General features: G+C 45.0%; 1 protein-coding gene and 1 long non-coding RNA gene across 2 annotated transcripts in view; one reads left to right on the top strand and one right to left on the bottom strand.

Moving 5' to 3' along the window:
• The window catches only part of HNF4A (hepatocyte nuclear factor 4 alpha), a 75,884-nt gene that overhangs the window by 2,936 nt on the left and 52,648 nt on the right, over nt 1-20,300 (top strand). The window lies entirely within an intron of this gene.
• LOC141406948 (uncharacterized) overlaps nt 319-20,300 on the bottom strand; it is a 32,798-nt gene continuing 12,816 nt past the window's right edge. The window contains exons 3-4 of the long non-coding RNA XR_012419415.1: nt 12,979-13,749; nt 319-2,056 (exon numbers count right to left, since the gene is read on the bottom strand). This is a non-coding gene — a long non-coding RNA (uncharacterized lncRNA). The remainder of the gene's footprint in view (nt 2,057-12,978; nt 13,750-20,300) is intronic.

A 20,300-nucleotide genomic window follows, 5' to 3' on the forward strand; every position in this document is an offset into this window, starting at 1 on the left:
AGCAAAACTCTGTCTCAAAAAAACAAAACAACAAAACAAAAAACAAACAAACAAAAAAATAAAAAACCTTCTTCTGGGGTTCCCTAATGGGGAATCATTAATCATCTTCTTTTTTTTTTTTTTTTTTTTTTTTTTTGAGACGGAGTCTCACGCTGTTGCCTAAGATGACTATAGTAGAGGTGCATTGGTGAGTCAGGGACATGGCACATAGCACAGCCTCAGTTAGAGACAGAGGGAGACATGGCTGTTATGAGGATCAAATGGAAGAACACATGAGTGCTTAGAACAGTGCTGGGTCCAGAGTAAGCACGCAAGAAATCATCGTTGTGGTTTCATGTTTTTGAGCTTTAGCAGGACGCTAAAGAGCTGCTCTTTGGTGTGGTGATGCTGGGCGGACTTGGCCCTCCCTGGACTGCCGGTGCTTCCACGGCACACTGGATTTGGCTTTGCGGTTCTCCTCATGGCTCTGATCAGATAGTTGCTGGTGTGAATTGTGGACCGGTGCTTCCACGGCACACTGGATTTGGCTTTGCGGTTCTCCTCATGGCTCTGATCAGATAGTTGCTGGTGTGAATTGTGGTGTCTGGCTCTCCCACCAGACTATAAACTCCGTGAGCTCTGGGACCTGAGTAGTTTGTTCAGCCTTGTTTGTCTCACAATGTCTCACGTGGTGACTGGCACAGAAGAAATGCTCAATAAGCATTTGTTGGATGAGTGAAATGATGGGCTGAAAACAGCGCTACAGCGATGATCATCAATGTCAGCCAGATCCCACTCTCTTCCCTTCCTTCCTGTCTGCCCTCCTCACTGCATTGGCTTTGGTCCTTGTATTTGCCCCATTATAACCCAAGCTGGCTGTCCCAGCATCAGTTGTTATGTCTGGACTCATGTGCCCGAAGCTGCAGGCAGGAGGAGAAGAGGTTTTCCTCGGTGCCCTTGTTTCTTTTATCCAAAAGCAAAACTTCCCCAGAAACCTCCTGGTTCAAGGAAAACTGGGAAGACAAGTATGTAGTGGGAAGAGATGGGAAAGCCAAGACGGGCCTAGACCAGTGATGTTTCTCTTGGGGTGTGGCACACTCCTGCTTCAAACAGAACTGAGGCTCTGGTATAAGTGAGTTTCTCAGCCTTAGCACTGTTGAAATTTTGGCCTGGAAGATTCTCTGTGGTGGGGGGCTGTCCTGTGCATTGTAGGATGTTAGGCAGCATCCCTGGCCTCTACTCTACTCCCTAGGTGCCAGTAACATCTCTCCCCATCAGTTGTGCCCATGAAAAATGTCTCCAGAAAGCCAAATGTACCCTGGAGCACATATAACCCCAGGGTGTTATAGGAGAACAAGGTAGTTCTAGGGAGTGTCTACCACAGTGGAGTAGAGTAGACTGTGACTCTTGTGGTGTTCTGCATTGAGTGCCAGGACCTTGCTCAGTGCCAATCTGGGACTCCCCTGAGTAACTGTGAGGATGAGATGCTAAGCATACATATCTGTGTGCTAACCTGACTCCTGGCCTTATGACTTTTCTACCCTTATTTTCCTTTCAACAAGTTTCCCTTGGTTGTTTATTTTGCTTCTTTGGTAGTTGCCCATTTCTGTAAGTACCTCGAATCTCCTTGTAGGAAGGGTAGGTGGTTAGGGGAAGGATGGATGGACAAATGATGTGATGAGTGGGGAGATGAAAAGATGGTGGGTGGGTGGATGGATGGATGGATGGATGGATGGATGGATAAGACGGGGTGAGCTGAGGTGGTCTGGAATAGCACCTTCAAGTGCTCTAGACAGGACAAGTGAAGAGATAGGGGATGTCAACAATCTTCCATCAGGGCAATACTGCATATCTGTTTTTCAGTGCTGGGTGAGCCTAATTTTTCCAGCTATATAGGCCTAGTCCCTTTGACCAATAGCATCAGCTTGAGGACCAATCCGAGGCCATTGTCGGAGACAGTTTGGTGATGTGGCTCTGTCCCTTGAAGCTCTGTGATGATGGTGCTTTGCTTCAGTTCTCTGTTCCTCAGTTTCTTCACCCATCAAATGAACCTTGGTTGTTGTGAAGATTCCATGAGCTAATGAAAGAGAAAAGGTAATAGAAGCTATAACAAATATGCTGTGTCCTTGTGAAGGGTAGATAGGCCCAAAGTTGAGTAGGACCCCAGATGCTGGCTGGCTATGGGACTGTGTTCAATATCAGGCTATGGCAGTTCCCACCCTTCATTCTCAAAATATGGCCCCTCTCCAGCCCTTCCCCAATCTCCCTCCCACATCACCTTCCCATCCTACCTCAATTCAGTCTTCAGCCCCTATGATTCACAACCCTGGTTGCACATAGGAAACTTTTTAAAACAAATATTGGGACTCCACTCCAGACCCAGTGAATCAGAGTCTCCTGGGGTGAGTTCCAAGAATCTGTAATTTTTTGAGCTCCTTATGTGATTTAGGGTATGCAGTTCAGTTGAGGTATGGAAACCACTGCCTCACTTTGTCCCATTTAGTAAACAGAGGAACTAGATACCCAGAGTGCATTTTGCCTCCACCCAGAAGCCTCCCGTATTCATTAATTCATTGTTCATTTGTTCATTTCTTCAACAAACTTCCATTGGAGGCTTATGGTATTTAAGGCATTTTGTAAGGCACTGGGGGAACACAGGAGGATAAAACTCTGTTTCATGTGGTGGCTCATGCCTGTAATCCCAGCACTTTGGGAGGCCGAGGTGGGTGGATCACCTGAGGTCAAAGACCAGCCTGGTCAACCTGGTGAAACCCTGGCTCTATTAAAAATACAAAAATTAGCCAGACATGTTGGTGGGCCTCTGTAATCCCAGCTACTTGGGAGGCTGAGGCAAGAGAATCACTTGAACCCAGGAGGCTGAGGTTGCAGTGAGCCAAGATCATGCCACTGCACTCTAGCCTGGGCGACAAGAGTCAGACTCTGTCTCAAAAAAAACAAAACAAAACAAAACAAGCCAACAAACAAATGAAACCAAAAAAAAACAACTTTGCCTCAGATATTCAACAGTACCCAGTTTGGCGGGTAGACAGACAAGCCAGCAGCAACCAAAGACAGAGTGCCATGATAAGGACAGAGAAGGCACCATGGGATACAGAGGGACTTAGGAGAAGGGGAAGGGGTCACCGACTTCTTGACCCTGGAGGAGTAGACTGATATCTAAGCTGGAACCTAGGTTTAGCAGGAGTCAGCTGGGAGAGGAGATGGTGGAGAAGAGTGTTCCCAGCTGAGGGAACAGCATATGAAAAGGCCTGGAGCCTGGCCCCACACCGCTCTGATTTTACTTGTATTTGACTGCAATTAATTCCGTCCTTTACTGAAACTATCTCGAGACTTGTCTGGTTGTTTCATGATTGATTAATCTTGTTCCTAAAAGCATGCTGAGACTGGGCACAGTGGCTCATGGTGGATTACACACCTGTAATCCCAGCACTTTGGGAGGCTGAGGCGGGTGGATCACTTGAGGTCAGGAGTTCAAGACCAGCCTGGCCAACATGGTGAAACCCAAACATTAGCCGGACATGGTACCAGGTGCCTGTAATCCCAGCGACTCAGGAGGCTGAGGCAGGAGAATCACTTGAACCCAGTTGGTGGAGGTTGCAGTGAGCCGAGGTCACACCACTGCACTCCAATCTGGGCAGCAGGGGGAAACTTGTCTTTAAAAAAAAAAAAAAAAAAAAGCCTGCTGAGATGCTTAAGTGAAGGAATTGCACCTTCCGTTTTTCCTGACTCATATGCCTGTAGCATAAGGAAGGAAGGAAATTTGTTTTCATTTAACTTCCTTTTATGTAATGGGCAAGATGCTAGCTATTTGATATGTTTTCTCCCATTTAAGCCTTTTTCGCAATAGCCCATCCAAGTAGGAAGTATTACCTCCATTTTGTAAACAAAGAAATTGAGATTCAGAGTTGTTAAGTTGCGTTTCCCTGCATCACCCAGCAAATAGGTGATTAAAATCTACTCTGACACCAAATCTTCATTCTTTCAGTTATCACGTCATAATAACATCCAAGGGGGCTGGGTACCATAGTGGTTAGCAGCTCAAGTCAGGCTGCCTGGGTTCAAACTACCACCTACTAGCTGTGTGACCTTGAGTAAATGACTCAATCTTTTTTTTTTTTGAAACGGAGTCTTGCTCTGTTGCCCAAGCTGGAGTGCAACGGTACGATCCTGGCTCACTGCAACCTCTGCTTCCTGGGTTCAAACAATTCTCCTGCCTCAGCCTCCTGAGTAGCTGAGATTACAGGTGCCTGCCACCATGCCTGGCTAATTTTTTGTATTTTTAGAAGAGATGGGGTTTCACCGTGTTCACCAGGCTAGTTTTGAGCTCCTGACTTCAAGTGGTCTACCCGCCTGATGATTCAAGTGATTACAGGCCTGAGCCACTGTGCCCGACCGACTCAATCTTTTTTGCCTCAGTTTCTTCATCTGTCAAATGGGGCTGATGATAATACCATTTACTTCATAGGGTTGTTGTGAGAAATAAACGAAGTCAATATTTGTAAAGTGCTGAATGCCTAGTACATAGAAAGTGCTATGTGAATTTGAACTATTATTATTATTATACCTATAGAGTGTGCACCTACTATATGCAAAGGATTGGATGCTTACTAGGTGCTAGCATCATTGTAGAAACAACAGAGATGACTAAGGAATAGATAACTGGTCCCAGGATGCAACTGTCTCTGGCTGGAGAGTTAGGACAAGGCTTTGTTAAGAGCCTTCTGGGGCCCTGGGATTCCCAGGGTCTCCTTTTGGGGGTGCTGGTTCATAGATGTTACAAGGGGACCATGTGGCTCCTTCACAGAGGAGGAGGCAGATGAGAGGCATAGAAAGGGAGGGGACAGACCTATCCTCATCAGTGACCTGGGCGATGGCTCTGGCCCTGACCCTAGGTGGCTGTTTGTGACTTCACTCAAGTCCTCCTGCTGTTTCTCCATCTCCTCTTTTTTTTTTTTTTTTTTTTTTTTGAGACAGAGTCTCAATGTCACCCAGTGGCTCTATCTCTGCTCACTGCAACCTCCACCTCCCGGGTTTAAGCAATTCTAATGCCTCACCCTCCAAAGTAGATGGGATTACATGTGCGCACCACCACACCTGATGAATTTTTGTAGTTTTGGTAGAGACGGGGTTTCACCATGTTGGCCAGGCTGGACTCCTGGCCTCTTGTGATCCTCCCACCTCGGCCTCCTAAAGTGCTGGGATTACAGGTGTGAGCCACAGCACCCAGCCTCCATTTCCTCTTTTGAGAAACGGAGGTATGACAACCACCTTGTTCAGCGGTCGTCACACAGTATTCCCTGGGTCCTAAGAGTCAGGAAAGATGCTGCAGGGTTCACTTTGAGGGTAATGTGGGTAGGGACGTGTTCAAATGGACTAGGGCTTAGCCTCCCCCCACCCTTTAACCTCTGGCTCCATCACAGACACTTCTTTTTGACTTTTGTATATTTCTTTTTATTTTATTTTAGAGACAGGGGTCTCACTATGTTGCCCAGGCTAGCCTCAAATTCCTGGGCTCAAGCAATCCTCCCACCTCAGCCTCCCAGCCCCTGGGATTACGTGCTCATGCCACTGCACCCGGCGCTCTGTTTTGACTTTTAAATGGAATATTTATTGGAGGGTCTCCACAGTTCAAAACTACTTGGAAAATCAGAAGACCACACCAGTGTGTTTCAAACTGCAATCTTAACCCAGGAATATAGGTCATGCAATTTTTTTTTCTTTTTTTTTTCTAGATGGAGTCTTGCTCTGTCACCCAGGCTGGAGTGCAGTGGCACGATCTTGGCTCACTGCAACCTCCGCCTCCTGGGTTCAAGCAATTCTCTGCCTCAGCTTGCTGAGTAGCTGGGATTACAGGTGCCCACCACCACGCCCAGCTACTTTTTGTATTTTTACTAGAGACGGGCTTTCACCATCTTGGCCAGGCTGGTCTTGAACACCTGACCTCGTGATCCACCTGCCTCGACCTCCCAAAGTGCTGGGATTACAGGCGTGAGCCACCATGCCCGCTGGTCATTCAATTTGTTGGGGTTGTATTAGTTCAGGCAATGTAGTTTGTGTAACAAGCAAACACAAACTTTAGGTTAGAAGTTTTTTGACCTCTGTGGCATAGTCATCCAGGGACCCCTAAAGTCACCCTAGCCCAGGGAGACACTTTCACTTCTACTCACATTCCATTGGTGAGAACTAGTCACATGGCCCTTGCCAAATGCAAAGGGGTCTGGAAGATGTGGTCCGTAGCTGGGCAGGACTAGCTCTAAAGTTCGGAAAGGGGAGCATGAATTCGTTGGTACACAGTTGATTGTCTCTGCAATAGGGTCATGCTTACACATCCCTCCCTACACACACGTTAAATATGTATAACAAGTGTAAATATACTATTTAAAAAATTATCTTTTTTTTTTCGGTTTTTGTTTTGTTGCTGTTTTGAAACAGGGTCTTGCTCTGTCACGTGGGCTAGAGTGAGCCACAACCATGGTTCACTGCAGCCTCGACCTTCCAAGCTCAAGCAATCCTTCCACCTAAGCCTCCCAAGTAGCTGGGACCACAAGTGCATGCCACCATGCCCAGCTAATTATTTTATTTTTATTTTTTTGTAGTGACAGGTCTTGCTGTGTTGCATAGGCTGGTCTCCTACTCTTGTCCTCAAGCGATCTTCCTGCAGCAGCCTCCCAAAATGCCGGGATTACAGGTGTGAGCCACCGCACCTGGCCTTTACAGGTTTTTTGAGATAAAATGTTTCCATAAAAAAGTGCATAGATAGACACAGAGATAGCAATAAAGCAACTGTGACAGAATGCAACCAGTTGGTGAATTTAGGTGAAAGGATACATCAGTGCTCACTATAGTAGTCTTTCAAACTTTAGTTAAAGTTTGAAATTTTTCAAAATAAAATATTGGAGAAAATGAAATTCTCAAAATTTGCTAGACCTATAAATAGAATAAAACAGTAAGATATAACTAAAGTAAGATTTGGCCGGACGCAGTGGCTCATGCCTGTAATCCCAGCACTTTGGGAGGCTGAGGTGGGTGAATCACTTGACCCCAGGAGTTCAAGACCAGCCTGGGCAATATGGCAAAAACCCACCTCTACAAAAGACACAAAAATTAGCTGGGCATGGTGGTACACACCTGTAGTCCCACCTACTTGGGAGGCTGAGACAGGAGGATGCTTGAGCCCGAGAGGTGAAGGTTGCAGTGAGCTGAGATTATACCACCACACTCCAGCCTGGGTGACAGAACATAATCCTAGTGCTTTGGGAGGCCAAGGCAGAAAAATCGCCACCACACCTGGCCTTAAAAACTATTTTTACTGAAGTATAACACTCAACACAGAAAAAGGTGCAAATCATCAATGTATCACTTTATGAAATTTCACATTTTAACAAAAGAGTGAAATAAAATAGAAAATATCATAGAGCATTTCATGTAGTAAGAGTAAGATACATGTTTTTGAAATTTTTGTTTTATTTACATATATTTATGGATTTGTGGTTGTGATAATAGCAAAAATTTATGGAGTACTAACTGGGGTTTTATACATATTAACTCCTAATTCTCAAAATGTCCCTATGGGTCGGGCGCAGTGGCACACGCCTGTAATCCCAGCACTTTGCGAGCCTGAGATAGGTGGATCCCTTGAGGTCAGGAGTTCAAGATCAGCCTGGCCAACATGGTGAAATCCCATCTCTACTAAAAATTCAAAAATTAGCTGGGCATGGTGGTGTGCACCTGTCATCCCAGCTACTCCGGAGGCTGAGGCAGGAGAATCTCTTAAACCCAGGAGGTGGAGGTTGCAGTGAGCCAAGATCATGCCACTGTACTCCAGCCTGGGCAACAGAGTGAGACCCTGTCTCAAAAAGAGAAAAAAAAACCAAACAGCATACTTTGTATTAGGTGAACCCACAAAGTTCAGGGGCTGATTTTAGGTAGTCCACAGACAAGCACTTTTAAATCTTTGTGCATTTATTGTATGTTAGAAAAATTTATACATAGCATATTAAAGCATTAATATAAAATATCTTTTAAAAATTAATCTATGTCTTCAAAAGACAGGAAAATATCAAGTAAACAATTATAGATAAATAAAGTACAGGTAATAGGCAGAAGTGGTAACAATTGTATGAAGAGGAATACAAGTGTCTAGGCCTTGGGGGTCACACACTAAACTTGGCATCAGAAGGCCCAGATCTGGGACCCGGCTCATTTGTTTTCTAGCGCTAGGCTGTTAAATCCTTGTATAATACCATGGCCCAGGCACTATTCTAAACACTTTATAAAAATTAACTCCTGGCCGGGCATTGTGGCTCACACCTGTAATCCCAGCACTTTGGGAGGCCAATGTGGGCAGATCACCTGAGGTCAGGCGTTCAAGACCAGCCTGACCAACATGGAGAAACCCCATCTCTACCAAAAATACAAAATTAGCCAGGCATGGTGGCATATGCCTGTAATCCCAGCTACTCGGGAGACTGAGGCAGGAGAATTGCTTGAACCCGGGAGGCGGAGGTTGCGGTGAGCCACGATCGCGCCATTGCACTCCAACCTGGGCAACAAGAGTGAAACTCCATCTCAAAAAAAAAAAAAAAATTAACTCCTTGGCTGGGCACAGTGGCTAACACCTGTAATCCCAGCACTTTGAGAGGATGAGGTGCGCGGATGACGAGGTCAAGAGATCGAGACCATCCTGGCCAACATGGTGAAATCCCGTCTCTACTAAGATTACAAAAATTAGCTGGGCATGAAACATGCCTGTAGTCCCAGCTACTTGGGAGGCTGAGACAGGAGAATCGCTGGAACCCAGGAGGTGGAGGTTGCAGTGAGCCAAGATCGCACTACTGCACTCCAGCCTGGCGACAGAGCGACACTCCGTCTCAAAAAAAAAAACAAAAAAAAATTAACTCCTTGGTCAGACATGGTGGCACACACTTAAATCCCAGCACTTTGGGAGGCTGAGGCAAGAGACTCACTTAAGGTTAGGAGTTCAAGACCAGCCTGAGCAACAAAGTGAGACCCTGTCTCTCCAATAAATAAATAAATAACTCCTTTAATCGTCACAACCGTCTATTGAGGTAGGTACTGTCATCATCCCCATTTCCCAGGAGAGAAACAAAGTCTCAGAGAGATTAAATAGCTTACTCAAAACCAAGCAGGGCATGAAAGGCAGAGCTAGAATTCAACACCAAAGATTGTATCAGAAAAGGCAACACTGACTGATCAACCCAAAACACGAGAGGAGAGTTTACCTCTCCTTCACGCAGTTGTCCAGCATCCCCCAATTCTTCCTCCCTAGGTGGAAAACGGGCTTTTTTTTTTTGAGACATAGATAGAGAGATAGATAGACAGTTGTGTGTGTGTGTGTGTGTGTGTGTGTGTGTGTATATATATATATATTTTTTTTTGAGACAGGGTCTTACTCTGTGGCCCAGGCTGGAGAGCAGTGGTGCGATCTTGGCACACTGCAACCTCCACCTCCTGGTTTCAAACAATTCTCGTGCCTCAGCTTCCTGAGTGGTTGGGATTATAGGTTTGCGTCATCACCACGCCCAACTAATTTCTGTATTTTTAGTAGAGATGGGGTTTCGCCATGTTGGCCAGGCTGGTCTTGAACTCTTGACCTCAAGTGATCCGCCTGTCTCGGTCTCCCAAAGTGTTGGGATTACAAGTGTGAGCCCCCAGGCCCGGCCAGGAAGATGGGTTTTATCTGAACCACTGGGCACTACTGGGATCAGTAGAATTTTCTGTATCATTCTGGGATCCACATCCTCCTCTGAAAATGGGCTTAATAATGCTAGTTCTATTTACCTCTCAGGGTAGCTCTGCTGCTCAAGGGGATAGAGGCAAGAGTGTCCTGCAAACTGCAAAGAGTTCCTTGAATGTAAAATGTTAGTATGTATTGTTAATGATACTGACCAAAGCTATGTTACCGTGTTACAGTGAAGCTTAATTAAAACAGTGAATGGAAGGGCCTTGGTTCACATACAGACAAAGTCAGCTGTGAATAATAGCCATAATAGTAATGTGGTTATGCAACTGAAAATATTGATTTATCTCCAAATTGGGATATAGTTATATAGGATCTTTCTTACTAGCAAGTTAACACATTACGTCTATAACTAAAAAATCAAGAAGTCTTGATTTCTTGAGAAGTCAGTATAACCATGATGTTTAGAAATACAAACAAGAGGCTGGGCACAATGGCTCACGCCTATAATCCCAGCACTTTGGGAGGCTGAGGCGGGCAGATCAGTAGGTCAGGAGTTCGAGACCAGCCTGGCCAACACAGTGAAATCCTGTCTCTACTGAAGATACCGAAAAAATTAGCCGGGCATTGTGGCGGGCACCTGTAATCTCAGCTACTCTGGAGGCTGAGGCAGGAGAATCTCTTGAATTTGGGAGGCGGAGGTTGCAGTGAGCCGAGATTGTGTCATTGCATTCCAGCCTGGGCAACAAGAGCAAAACTCCATCTCAAAAAAAAAAAGAAATTGGGCTGGCCACAGTGGCTCATGCCTGTAATCCCAGCATTTTGGGAAGCTGAGTAGGGGGATTGTTTGAACCCAGGAGGTCGAAGGAATAGAAATAAATGAAAATTTCAAAGGAAAAGGGAATAATTAAACACGATTTCAAACAACCTCAAATGTACCTGGAAACAGTTGGGATGGGAAGTCATGAAGGGAATGGGCAGAGTTAGAGAAGGTCAGAGTGCAGCCATGTTTCACATCCCAACTTAAACTCCAACAGCTTTGTGTCACCCTTCAAATACAACCCGAGCTCTTTTTCTTTCTTTCTTTCTTTTTTCTGAGACAGAGTCTCACTCTGTCGCCCAGGCTAGAGTGCAGTGGCACGATCTTGGCTCACTGCAACCTCCGCCCCCCAAGAAGCTGGGATTACAGGCACGTGTCACCATGCCTGGCAAGTTTTGTATTTTTCGTACAGTCGGGGTTTCACCATGTTGCCAGGCTGGTCTCGAACTCCTGACTTCAAGTGATTTGTGCACCTTGGCCTCCCGTGAGCCACCGCGCCCGTCCCTGAGCTCTTTTCTTTGACCAAAAGGCCCCCACAGGCTCTGGCTTTTGTCTGATAGTCTCTCATCTTTCTCCCTTTGCTCACTGCAGTCAGCCACACTGGCCTTTTAACAATCTTTCAGTCACACCAAGCACATTCCTGCCATTGGGCCTTTGTTCTTGCTGTTCCTTCTATGAGCAGCCTCCCTTGAACGCCCAAATCGAAGCCTGCCCCACCTCCATCCCTTGCTAGCAATACCATTATCCTCTACAGCCCTGAAATTAAGCATTCCTTGATCTGTTTATCATCTGTCTCCTTCACAGAAGTTCCATGACAGCAGGGAGTTAGGCTGCCTTGTCTCCTGCTGTATCCCCAGCACGGAGAACAGTGCTTGGCACACAGTAGGCACTCCATAAATATTTGCAGAATGAGCAAATACAGATGGGGACAGCTGAGTCAGTAGGGTGAGCAGCTGGACGGGCCAGGGGTGGAGGGAGAAAACGGCAGCCTCTGCCTGGGCCTTGCCCTGGGTAAACAGGCCTCCCTCTCCCCAGACAGCCACTGTTTGACGACTGTCTGCCATGGGCCTGGCTGAACCTGGGCCGCCAAGCTGCCAACGCCTCCGTATTCTCTGGGACAAGCAGTGGAGGCAGCCATACCTCCAGGAGAGTTTGTGAAGGAGCAGGTCAGAAAGTTGTTCAAACAGGCATGAGGAAGGGCGGAGGAGGTGGAAGAGAGGGAGACAGCAGGCGGCCCTGCCCTGGGCAGAGCCAGAGAAGCTGGAGGGAGTTCTGGGCGCTCTCCTGGGCAGCTTCCCAGGCAAACTCAGCTGTCTGCAGGATTCAGCTGCCTGCAAGGCTCAGTGCTGGGAGCAAGGAGACCCAGGCTGTGGTCCCAGCTCTAGCCTTGACACACACAGGATCTCAGGTACTTGCCATTTGTAGGCCTTAGCTTTCTCACTTGTAAATTAAGAGGCCATGGGCAGATTAGTAGCTTTCAAACAGTTTTTGTTGTTGTTGTTGTTGTTGTTTTGTTTTTTTTGTTTTTGAGACATAGTCTCAATCTTGTTGCCCAGGCTGGAGTGAAATGGTTCGATCTCGGCTCACTGCAACCTCCGCCTCCCGGGTTCAAGTAATTCCTCCTGCCTCAGCCTCCCGAGTAGATGGGATTACAGGCACATGCCACCACCCAGCTAATTTTTGTATTTTTAGTAGAGATGGGGTTTCACCATGTTGGCCAGGCTGGTCTCGAACACAACAAGATTCTATCTCTGCAACAGATACAAAAATTAGAGGCTGGGCCCGGTGGCTCACACCTGTAATCCCAGTACTTTGGGAGGCTGAGGTGGGCACATCACTTGAGGTCAGGAATTCTAGATCAGCTTGGCCAACAATGGGAAATCCCATCTCTACTAAAAATGCAGATATCAGCTAGGTATGCTGGAGTGCGCCTGTAATCCCAGCTACTCAAGAGGCTGGGGCAGGAGAATCTCTTGAACCCGGGAGGTGGAGATTGCCATGAGCCAAGATCACCACTGCACTCGAGCCTGGGTGACAGAGCAAGACCCTGTCAAAAAAATAAATTAAAAAAAAATCCCAACTTTCACATCCTTTAAAAAAAGTGAAGGTCTAGCAACCCTGATGCCTATGAAACAACAGTCTCCCGGAGCTCCTTTAGATTCGCGTGCCATAGTCCCCACTATTCCTTGGTGTCCCCACATGGAAGCTTATTAATGAACAGAAATCACCATGTTTGCTGTATTGTTTTTCTTAGAGGAACGTGTGAACTTTGCTCACACCCTGTGTGTTCCTTTTATTTCAGTTACTTCTCTGGGTATTGAGAGCACTTGAGTGTGGGACCCCTGATCCCTGAGACCAAAGCGAAGTTCATTTATTTGCATGAGCAATCTTCTGTTTCATAGATTTACCATGTTTTTAAGCGACTACAAGAAAAGTTTAAATCATGTCTATGGCTTACATTCTATTTCTATTGGCCAGCACTGGCCGGGTCCCTCGGATTCTATAGCAGTGTACAAGCTTGCTGCTAACTCATGCTGCCTCCATTTTCCATTCTTGTGTAGACCAATCCCAGTCAAATCTCTCTCGGGCTGGGGTCTTCTCCCCACCCCACAGTTATCTTTGGTGTCTCCACCCTGGTTGCCTGGCCACCTGTCTGTCCAGAGGATCCAGGCTCCAGAACTCCGGGCATGTCTTCTAGAATTCTCCACATGGGAAATCTCACTCCCAGCCCCCATCTGGCAGCCATTGTGTTGTTTTAATCAGACATTCACATAAAACAATAGTCAATTTGAAAGCTAAATACACATCCATTCTTCTGTCTCCAGCCTGTAAATTTACCCCAAATCCAGTAATTTGGGGGGTGGAGTTGGTGGGGAGAGGATTTTTTTCCCCCGCCTTCTCCAGGGCGAGTCATATCGTTTTTCTGGAGATAAGGTGGACCGAGTTTGGGGGAAGAACACAGGTCCATCTACAGTGAAGGCTCTGACTTTGTTCTTGGAGGAGATAGTGTGGTTGGCTCCTCTGGGGAGATGAGATGAGAGAATCCTGAAGACTTAAGGGGCCAGGAGGAAAAGGAATCTTGTCAATGACAAAGACATCTTCAAATGAAGGGGCTAATATGGTAGTGGCTGAGAATTTGTGCTGCAGTCAGGAGGGTTTGGGTTAGAGCTACATGCACAGTATGACCTTGAACAGGTGACTTTACCTCTCTGACCTTCAGTCTCCTCATCTGTAAAATAAGGATAAGAATAGACTTGATTTCCACCTCAACAAGAAGTTAAACGTGATATCCTAGCACTGTGCTTTGCACATAAAGGCTCTATAAATGTCAGCTATCATCATAAAGAGCCCAAAGTGGCATTTGGAGTAAATTTGATTTGTTTTTAAGATACAGGGTTTGCTGTGTCACCCAGGCGGGAGTGCAGTGGCATAGTCAAAACCCACTACAGCCTCAAATTCCTGGGCTCAAGCCATCCTCTCACCTAAGCCTCACAAGTAGCTGGGACTACAGGCACGTACCACCATGCCTGGCTGATTTTTGTATTTTTAGTAGAGGTGGGGTTTCACCATGTTGGCCAGGCTGGTCTCAAACTCCTGACCTCTGGTGATCCACCCACCTCAGCCTCCCAAAGTGCTGGAATTACAGGTGTGAGCCACTGCGCCAGGCCTTAATTAAACTTTTAATTTAGATTCAGGGGGTACATGTACAGGTTTGTTACGTGGGTATAGTGTGTGACACGGAAGTTTAGGCTATGATTGAGCTCATCACCCAAGTAGTGAGCATAGTACCCAACAGGCAGTTTTTTAGCCCTTGCCCTTCCTCTAGAAGTCTACAGTGTCTGTTGTTCCTCTGTTGATGTCCATGTGTACCCAACGATTAGCTTCCTCTTACAAGTGAGAACATGCAGTATTTGGTTTTTTGTTTCTGTGTTAATTCACTTAGGATGATGTCCTCCAGCTCCATTCACGGTGTGGCAAAGGACACGATTTTGTTCGCTTTTTTAGTTTTTATCTTTTTGACACTATCCTTGAACTTGGTTGAGGTTTTGTTCTCTTTTATGGCTGCATAGTATTCCATAGTGTATATGTACCACATTTTCATTATCCATTCCACTGTCGATAGGCACTCAGGTTGATTCCCTGCCTTTCTATTGTTTTGTTTTGTTTGAGCTGGAGTCTTACTCTGTCGCCCAGGCTGGAGCGCAGTGGCGTGATCTCAGCTCACTGCAACCTCTGCCTCCTGGGTTCAAGAGACTCTCCTGTCTCAGCCTCCCAAGTAGCTGGGATTACAGGCATGTGCCACCAGGCCTGGCTAATTTTTGTATTTTTAGTACAGACACAGTTTTACCATGTTGGCCAGGTTGGTCTCGAACTCCTGACCTCAGGTGATCCGCCCACCTTGGCCTCCCAAAGTGCTGGGATTACAGGCGTGAGCCACTGTGCCTGGCTGATGTCTTTCTATTGTGAATAGTGCTGTGTAGAACATATGAGTGCATGTGTCTTTTTGGTAGAACAATTCATTTTCCTTTGGTTATATACCAAATAATGAAATTGCTAAATTGAATGGTGGTTCTGTTTTAAGTTCTTTGAGAAATCTCCAAACAGCTTTCCACAGTGGCTGAACTAATTTACATTCCCACCAATGGTGTGTAAGTGTTCCCTTTTTTCCACAGCCTTGCCAACATCTGTTATTATTATTATTATTTTTTGACTTTTTAATGGTAGCCATTCTTCAGATATCAAGGGCAGGGACAAAAAAAGAAACTTAATAGTCATTTTGACTAGTGTGAGATGGTATATCATGAGTTCATTTGCATTTTTCTGATGATTAGTGATGTTGAACATTTTTTCATCTTTGTTGGCCACTTGTACATCTTCTTTTGAGAAGTGTCTGTTCATGTACTCTACCCACTTTTTGTTGGGGTTCTTTGTTTTTGCTTGTTGAATTGTTTAAGTTCCTTATAGATTCTGGTAGATTCTAGTTCCTTGTAGAATTAAGTTCCTTGTAGACCTTTGTTGGATGCATAGTTTGCAAATATTTTCTCCCATTCTGTAGGTTGCGTGTTTACTCTGTTGATAGTTTCTTTTGCGGTGTAGAGGCTCTTTAGTTTAATTAGGTGTCACTTGTCAATTTTTTGCTTTGTTGCGATTGATTTGAGAGGATTTAGTCATAAATTTTTTGCTAGGGAGATTTTTTTTTTTTCAGACAGGGTCTTGCTCTGTCACACAAGCTGTTAATAACTTAACAAACTGAGTCCCCAAGAGGACAGGTGATTCGGCCAAAGTCATACAGTAAGTTAGTGGCAGAGCCAAGACTAGAATGGTGGACCGTGGGAATTGGAAGGGAACTTTGAGGTTGTTAGGGTAGCCTTTCCTAAGGCAAGGCCCCTTAGACAAGAAGGATTCTGTTGTTAGATGTTTGAAAAGTGCTGAATTAAAGAAAGCTGCACAAATTTCATTGTCAGAGAATTTCTCAGAGTTCTTAACACATGACAATGCTTTGGCCACTCCAAGAAATGCCTTCAGTGTGTAGGGCCCTGAATTAGTTTCAAGAGTCCCTAGAAGGACATTACCACCTATGCAAGCTCTCCCTGCTCTCAGACAGAGAAATGCTATATCTTAGATATACTCCCAGTTGCTTTTAAAAAACAGGTTTCTAGGGCCTGGTGTGGTGGCTCATGCCTGTAATCCCAGCACTGTGGGAGGTTGAGGCAGGTGGATCACGAGGTCAGGAGTTTGAGACCAGCCTGATCAACATGGTGAAACCCCATCTCTACTAAAAATACAAAAAAAAAAAATTTGCCGGGCGTGGTTGTGTGCCCCTGTAATCCTAGCTACTCAGGAGGCTGAGGCAGGAGAATTGCTTCAACCCAGGAGGTGGAGGTTGCAGTGAGCCAAGATCATGCCAGTGCACTCCAGCCTGGGCAACAGAGCGAGACTCTGTCTCAAAGAAAAAAAAAAAAACACATATATATATGTTTCTAGATTTTTTCCCACAGTTGCTTGTCATTGTGCAAATTGTTATCATTGTGCAAATTATATGATTTTTTAAATTATACTACCAAATTATCTGTAGCTGGTATGTAGGAATATGGTTGACTTTTTTAAATAATCTCGTTTCTCCTTTTTTTTTAAAGTAAGAAATATTACAAATGTACAGAAAAGTATAGAGAATAATATTATGAACATTGATGTATCCACCACTCAATTTTGTCAAATCTTACTAAATGACCGTGCTTTCTTTGGCTGTTGTTTGTTTTAATGACAAATTAAACATTACATTTAGAGTTGAAGCCCCTCGTCTTCCTGACCCATCACCCTGCCACCCTTTTCAGTGGTGATCATGGTCACCATTTGGTATTTATCATGCGTATTTGGTATTTATCTGGTAATGCGTCATTACCAGACACATTTTCACAGTTCTACCATACCTGGCTATATAAGCAAAGTAAAATATTTTGCTTATCTGGAAAATTTATTTCAATGATATACTGTACATATCCCGTAGCAACTTCCTTTCATTACTCCTCATAATAGGTTTGTGGATCTTTTCATGATGATACAAGTTGCACCAGATCACTCATTTAAAATGCTGTGTAGGCCGGGTGCAGTGGCTCACAACTGTAATTCCAGCACTTTGGGAGGCCGAAGTGAGTGGATCACTTGAGTCCAGGAGTTCAAGACCAGCTTGGGCAACATGGTGAAACCCTGTCTCTATCAAACAGTAAAATAAAAAATAAATAAAATAAATAAATGCTGTGTATCCATAAAGTACTACGCAGTCATAAAAAAGAATGAAATCATGTCCTCTGCAGCAACATGGATATGGCTGGAAACCATTATCTTAAGCAAACTAATGCAGAAACAGAAAACCAAATAATGTATGTTCTCACCTATGCATGGGGGCTAAACATTGGGTACACATGGACACAAAGATGGGAACAATGGGCACTGGGGAATCCAAAGGGGTTAGGGAGGGAGGAGGAAAACACTGAAAAACTACCTATTGGGTACCGTGCTCATTACCTGGGTGTTTAATTAATTCATACTGGAAACCTCAGCATCATGCAATATACCTTTGTAACAAACCTATACATGTACCTCCTGATTCGAAAATAAAAGTTGAAATAACGGGCCAGGCAATGTTTAAAAACATAGGCAGCTGGGCGCGGTGGCTCATGCCTGTAATCCAAGCACTTTGGGAGGCCGAAGCAGGTGGATCACTTGAGATCAGGAGTTCGAGACCAGCCTGGCCAACATGGTGAAAACCTATCTCTACTGAAAATACAAAAATTAGCCAGATGTGGTTACAGGCACCTGTAATCCCATCTACTTGGGAGGCTGAGGCATGAGAATCACTTAAACCTGGGAGGCAGGTTAAAAAAAAAAAGTTGAAATAACAAAAAATAAAATAGAAGTATCTATAAATATCCCGCATATATTTATTCTCTTTTGTTTGTTTGTTCGTTTGTTTGGAGATGGAGTCTCACTCTGTTACTCAGGCTGGAGTGCAGTTGCACGATCTTGGCTCACTATCTCAAACGATGCTCCAAAGAACATTCTTACACCTGTGGATGAGAGTTTCGCTAGGTAACATGTAGAGATAGAATTTCTGTATCTTAGATAGTGGGTATCGACACTTTTAGGAGATGTTGCTAAATTGCTCGTTCTTGACTACCAACTTCCACTCCAAACAATAGTTACAGAGTTCTGGTTGCTCTACAGCCTCATCAGCACTTGATTTTGTGAGATACTGAATGTAAAATTATAATTCACTTTCAAATTTGCATTTCCTCTGTTACTAGAGAGGGAGGGGCTCTTTCTGTCATTTGGGTTTCCTCTTTTATGAGTGTGCTTGTTCATATCCTTTGATCATTTATCTATTGTGTTATTTACCTTTCCTTATCCATTTGTAGGCGTATTTTTTAGCACTCTTAGAAACATCTTTTATGCATGTATTTTTTTTTTTTTTTTTTTGACACAGAGTCTCACTCTGTCACCCAGGCTGGAGTGCAGTGGCGCGATCTCGGCTCACTACAACCTCCGCCTCCTCGGTTCAAGTGATTCTTCTGCCCCAACCTCCCAAGTAGCTGGGATTACAGGCATGCACCGCCGCACCCAGCTGATTTCTGTATTTTTAGTAGAGACAGGGTTTCACCATGTTGCCCAGGCTGGTCTTGAACACCTGACCTCCAGTGATCCACCTGCCTCAGCCTTCCAAAGTGCTGGGATTACAGGCATGAGCCACTGCGCCCAGTCACATGTATTTTTAAACATTGCACTACGTGCGCTACAGTGTGGTCAACACATCCATTCCCTGAAATAATCCATTCTCGATGCAGTGCTGGAATTATTTATTCTTGATACTAATCCTTTCTTGGTTATATTAGTGGAAAATACCTTTGTCAGTCTGTAACTTGTATTTTCAGTCTCTTTTTAAATATCTTCTTTTAGATTTTAATGAAGCTTGATGATTTTTTTTTCTTTTTTTCTTTTTTTTTTTTTTGAGAAAGAGTCTTGCTTTGTCACCCAGGCTGGAGTGCAGTAGCGCGATCTCGGCTCACTACAACCTCCACCTCCCAGGTTCAAGCAATCCTCCCGCCTCAGCCTCCCAAGTAGCTGGTATTACAGGCACCTGCTACCATGCCCAGCTAATTTTTGTATTTTTAGTAAAGATGGGGTTTCACCATGTTGGCCAGGCTGGTCTTGAACTCCTGACCTTAGGTGACCCACCCACCTCAGCCTCACAAAGTGCTGGGATTACAAGCGTGAACCACCACACCTGGCCCTTAACCATTTTTCTTCCTTTTTATTTATTTATTTATTTATTTATTTTTGAGACAGAGTTTCACTCTTGTCACCCAGGCTGGAGTGCAATGGCGCCATCTTGGCTCATTGCAACCACTGCCTCCAGGGTTCAAGCGATTCTCCTGCCTCAGCCTCCTGAGTAGCTGGGATTACAGGCACATGCCACCACACCCAGCTAATTTTTGTATTTTTAGTAGAGACAGGTTTCACCATGTTGGCCAGGCTGGTCCTGAACCCCGGACCTCAGGTGACCCACGGACCGCGGCCTCCCAAATTGCTGGGATTACAGGTGTGAGCCACCGCGCCCAGCCAACTATTTTTAAATGCACAGTTTGGAGACATTAAATATATTCACTTTGTAATACACCCATCGCTACTGTCCATCACCTGAACTTTTTTCATCTTCCCACACTGAAACTGTACTCATTAGAAAATAGCTCCCCTTGGGAGGCCAACATGGAGAAATCTCGTCTCTACTAGAACAAAAAAATTAACTGGGTGTGGTGGTGTATGCCTATAATCCCAGCTACTCGGGAGGCTGAGGCAGGAGACTTGCTTGAACCCGGGAGGCAGAGGTCGCAGTGAGCTGAGATCGCACCACTGCACTCCAGCCTGGGCAATAGAGAGGGACTCCGTCTCAAAAAAAAAAAAGAAAAGAAAAGAAAACAAAGAAGAGGAAATAGCTCCCCTTTCCTCCCAGTCCCTGGCAAACCCCTTCTACTTTCTGTCTCTATGAATTTGACTACTTTCCTGCAGGCTAGTGGAATCACACAGTATTTGTTCTTTGTGATTAGCTTTTCCCCTAGCGTAATGCCCTCAAGATCCATCCATGTTGTACAATGTGTCAGAATTTCCATCCTTTTTAAGGTTGAATAATATTCCATTGTATGCATCTGCCACATTTTATTGATCCGTTCATCCACTGATTGACACTAGGGTTGCTTCTACCTTTTGGCAATTGTGAATAATGCT

This window comes from Macaca fascicularis, chromosome 10, assembly GCF_037993035.2.
Source record: "Macaca fascicularis isolate 582-1 chromosome 10, T2T-MFA8v1.1".
NCBI lineage: Eukaryota > Metazoa > Chordata > Mammalia > Primates > Cercopithecidae > Macaca > Macaca fascicularis.